Source organism: Vicia villosa, linkage group LG1, assembly GCF_029867415.1.
Source record: "Vicia villosa cultivar HV-30 ecotype Madison, WI linkage group LG1, Vvil1.0, whole genome shotgun sequence".
NCBI classification, from domain to species: domain Eukaryota; kingdom Viridiplantae; phylum Streptophyta; class Magnoliopsida; order Fabales; family Fabaceae; genus Vicia; species Vicia villosa.
The window spans coordinates 101153260-101158490 of NC_081180.1; the positions used below are offsets into that span (position 1 = coordinate 101153260).

Genomic DNA, 5231 nt, shown 5'->3' on the forward strand with positions numbered 1-5231 from the left:
ACATAATATATTTATTTTAAAATAGAAGAATAAAAAAAAATATTTAGATAAATAATAATTTTTTTTACTTAATACTATTTTTTATAAAAAATATTTGGATTATAAATATCATTTTTCATATATAAAAATATTTAGATCAAGAACATATTTTTTCCCGCGTACAAATATTATTTTTACTTAGGTATAGTTTACAAAAATATCTGGATCAATAATAAATTTCCGTATATAAAAACATTTAAATCAATAATAGTTTTTTTTTTTTCTGTATACCATTTTTGAATCAATTTTTTTATCATAAATACTATTTTTCGTATATAAAAATATTCAAATTAATAATAGATTTTTTCCGAGGATGTAGTTGATAGGGGCATCCTTAATGCTAATTATGTGTTTTCTTGTAGAGAATATGAGCATGTTAGTGGAACACTCATTTTGGATTTTTTTTCTCTTTGCAACCATTGCATTCTTTCACTCAAATTGTTTTAGAACAGAAGCCATCAAGCTTCTTCTCACGCTAAGTTAATATCACAACTCAAAACCATCATCAATCAGTAAGTTTATTCTTGGATCTTCTTCCTAAATCATCATTCATACATATTAATTAACTTATTACAACTGTTACATATCAATAAGCACAACCACCTCTTGGTGAAGTTAGTGAAGGTGATGGTGTTAAATAGATCCCAAGGAAAAGTTGATAAAATTGGTTATTTCTGAAGGTGATTTCTTTATATTGTCCATATTGAATACACTTGCATTTTTAATTTGTTATCAACTTTGACAATATATCGCCTGCAATTTGTGTCTATCTATTTCATAGTAGTCCAAGACTAATGAAAACATTTACAACATAATTGTATATTTGGATTTGAAATGATGCTAATTGTTAGGCAAGAATACATATGTATAAGTGTAACTATTGAAGAGTGTTTTGAAATTTTATAGTGGGTGATGACATTTTCCCTCTTTACACAGGTCTGTGAAAACTGGAAAGTGTGTGTTGTTACTATAGTAGGAACAAAATAATATAATTTATACCTGATATATGAAAATCAGTTTAGTCTGTATTACAAAATTTCATGTACTCCAATCACTGAATATTGTACCACATGCCTAAATTAACAGAATGCATGCATACAAAGCATCCACCAATCATGCATTAAGTTATTTCTTTAGCTTTCAAATCATCCTCAATCACCATGTTTGGTTCGATTTTCCTGATAGAAATATCTCCTCCATGGGAACCAAAGAACCTCGTGCCATTAAACATCATCAAACACATGGTGGTAACTGATAGAAAACTAAAACAAAACAAACCAGTAAATGAAATCACAAAATTGTCACTTCCATGATGAATATACTAAATAGATCAGAAGCATGGGTAGGATATAAATAACTGAACATATCTAAACTACACACAAATTAAACATGAAAAGTATTAGCTTAAATGTTAATTCTAAAAAGGATTTTCTCATAGACCCATCATCAAACATATGGTGACTGACAGTAAAACAAAACAAAAAGAAAGCCTCAACAAATAAATTTTCCAAGAATATCATCAAAACTGATCAACAAAGAAAGCCTCAACTAAGAAAAAATTATGGTCTATGGAAACCCATCCATATCTGCTCAGCAGAGGCTGCAACTGGCTCAACGGGTGTTGTGGCTGTTTCTATTGTGGTACTTGAAGCCATCGACATAACGTGAGAAGATACATAGCACTTTGCCTCAGAATCAGATTCAGTAATGACACAATTGTTGGAAGGAACATACTAAAGTCAACCAAAATATTGAGCTTACCTTATTTACACGATGAACAATCAGAACCTCTCGTCCCTACAGAAGAAGAAAAGGTGCATTCGAACTTCGATTAGATTCTGCTCTAGATATGACGTTGGAGTATGATAGTGTCTCCCTGTTCCTCAAACCTATGGGATTTCATCAGTTACAAAATTCAGGCTCGTGAAGCCCCACTTGATTCTTCACATATAGTTATAGTATAACTGAAAAAAATATTGCAGAATCATATACTACCTGCTGTACCAAAACAATCAGCAATCGAATTGTTATTGTATAGATGGTGCATACCATGCAACAAAGAAGAGACACTCCCCCGACTTTAGTAATCATATACCATCAGTTTCTCGTCTTTTGAACAGTAGTAAGATTTTAAATCAACCACATTATCATGTTTTATACTTCCAACAATCTCCATGTATTGATCAAAATCCCTCTTTCCATATAGGCAATCATGTGTTTATTTATCTGTAATCATCTTGAAGAAAAGATAAAGTAACACATAACAATAACATTCAACATCATAAACTAATTATTTCATTCCCACATTCAGATTAAGTGCCAGGTTGATGATTTTATTGCCAATTCAAAACTGCATCACATTCACTTGCACATACTGCTGAGCCATGTTGAACCTATAGTCAAATCAGAATCAGAAGATGCATTAAATGCTTCAGTATGATCAATTTCATCTGAGTTATAATGATTAATTAGGCTGTTGATTCAGTTTGTAAGATCTTTAACAATGATCAGAAATCAAGAATCCGAATATGTTTTTATTCAGTGAGAAAGAGGGAATAATAGTAAAGTAAGGAAGGAATGAGTATCTATCTACTATGCACATGGGCTTCTTCACTTTAGAAATGTGAGATCAGAAATAATCAGTTACCTCATGGTGAAATAAAACTCAAATTCAAAATGCAATACCTAGGCTCAATCTGAATGCTTTATTGTCAAATCAATGCATCTCAGAGCGTCATTTAGTCCCCTCGTTGAACCCCAGGACTCACCGAAAGAAGCATTAGAAATCCATTTGGAATAACCGAAGCCATGTCAGTCAAGGTTCTCTTGAGTGCCTTCTTCACTTAGTGTCATGTTGGTTTATCATAACACCAACAACAGAACCCCCTGCTGAGGCATTATAAAAACACAATCATTCTCCAAAGCTCCTCATCAAATGAAAGTGTCGTTGGTTAGGCGAGGATGGCAATAACAAATTTTCTGGTTTAGTATCCATTGCTGTCAATATCAGAACTCAGATGTCCTGCAAATAAAACCAACATTATATTACACTCAAATGCCTAGATAACACACAAACACGAACATCAAGTACGACACAAACATGTCAGCTCCATCAATAAAGAGAAAATGGAAGCGAGCAAATGTAACTACATCCACATGTGTCAATTTTGTGTCAATGTTGGTCTCAAAGGCATATTGGCAAGATAGAAAAACAAAAATAAGAAAGGCAAATTGGTTTCAAAGTTTTCAATCTTTTTTATCATAATAACTACAGATTTTATCTATCAATGGACTAAAGTGTAACACAGATTTAAATGTTAACTCACCAAATGTTGCTCCAATGTATTATGCCATCATATGGCTATCATTTAATGAGGAAGCTTTGTGAAAGGGTTCAAAACAATCAATATGTTCCCCGTGTAAGTTTGGAAGAAAATCTTTGATACTGCACATGTTAATACAACATGAACAAAAAGATGAAAAATCAGACATATGATGGCGTTAAAATTAACAAATTCTAAAGCATTAGAAAGTTCAAAAGTCTGAGTTAAAACAAAGTGTGTATCTACATATTGAGCTATCCTTCAAAGATTCAAACAAATTAAAGCACTCACGTAGTTTCATTTAATAATATAAAAGATTTTCAATCATACAAATTATCTTTTTTCACATGGGCGGCTATGCACTGAAGAAGCTCCTCAACAAATAAGCCCACTCTTTTCTAGAGAGACACAAATATGCTTCAGGACCGAGTTTCTTAATAGGAAGCATTGCTTTCCAAGGATCACCAAATATACATCTCATAACCTGCAAAATCTCGTCTACATGTTCAATTTCAACCAAGAACATAAAAAAGAAACCTTTAAAGTTCAACATGGATAAGTCATATTAACAAATAAACTCAGGTTGATATAAATAGAAAAGAAACCTTTAAACTGTTTGATCTCAAAAAAATAGGACGAGGCTTCTAAAAGCTTTAATTAATTCCTCCAGTTCAATGATTGGAAACATCTGAGACATAAAAACATACAGTTTCGATGAAACCCTAACTAAAAATTAACAAAAAGAACTCTATTTTGCAGACCTGCATAGAGAGTTAAATGGTAAAAATTGGATACAGTGCTCAATAAAATTAAACTTTAAAATGGTGGTGCATCACCAGCGATAGACTGAACAACCTAGAATCTCGTCGGAATCAATTTCGCCGCCGATAATATCATACGATGGAGAAGAGGATGGTGACGATGTTACCGAATACAGAATATCGATGATAGTGGAAGAAGAAGAAGAGGAAGATGGTTGAGGAAGGAGAATAGGAAGAAGTCGAGAGAGAAAGAGAAAAAAAAAGGATGACAGAGAGAAAAGAGAGATACAGTGAGGTGAGGGTACATAGAGTCAGAAAAGAAATTTTTAAATTTTGAATTAAAGGTGTCATTGGATTGAAATCATGTGACATCATCAACCCATTCAAAGAGAGATATCAAAGGTATAAAATAGTAAACATGTAATTGAAATAAAAACAGATGACATCATTGGTTGAAAAAAGTAATTTTATGACATAAAATACCCCCAAAATGATGAGGTGGAGGGCAAAGACAAAAGGTTAAATTGGTGTTTTCCAGAGCCATTAATTTTCTTATATTATAGATTTATTCATATGCCTTAGACATAATAATAGAAGAAAATTTGATAAAAACACATAATTTTCATAAAATACGTAAATTTATTGGTCTAATAGTAATATCCATGAAAAATAAAAAAACTTGACAAAATTGTGCTCTGTAGTGACATATATGTTTGTTTTAAATTAATATTTTTATTTAAAATAATAATAATAAAAATAAAAATCGTTAATATCATATTAACAAGATTGAAAAACTCAAACTCAAATCCAACTAAAACCATCCAAATTATTGTGAGTTGAGTTAGCTAGGTATACCCTGAATGAATACACTCAAACAAGTTCACGATTCGACCCAAACCATGAACACCTTTCTCACACAAGTCAATTAACCAAAAAACATGATCTCAAAATAAATTATAAAATAAAATGCATTTATTTTTTAATAAAAATAAATAAGTGTAGATGCCGTTTCAAGACATATAAAATAGTACAATCATAAATTCCAAGTAACCACTATAGATAACAAGAATAAATAACTCATAATATATGGAAATTAATCTAAAACACA

At 31.3% G+C, this 5231-nt stretch overlaps 1 long non-coding RNA gene across 4 annotated transcripts; it reads right to left on the reverse strand.

Moving 5' to 3' along the window:
- Positions 1–243: 243 nt before the first annotated feature.
- Positions 244–4452, reverse strand: LOC131643722 (uncharacterized). Of its 4 annotated transcripts, XR_009296275.1 has the most exons (5): positions 3366–4450; positions 2725–3061; positions 2035–2432; positions 1801–1928; positions 246–1301 (listed from the first exon to the last, which is right to left on the reverse strand). It is a non-coding gene; the product is annotated as an uncharacterized LOC131643722 (long non-coding RNA). The 4 variants fall into 4 exon arrangements; XR_009296274.1 differs by having other exon boundaries at positions 244–1301; positions 1801–2432; positions 3366–4452; XR_009296272.1 differs by having other exon boundaries at positions 245–2003; positions 2089–2432.
- Positions 4453–5231: the final 779 nt, after the last annotated feature.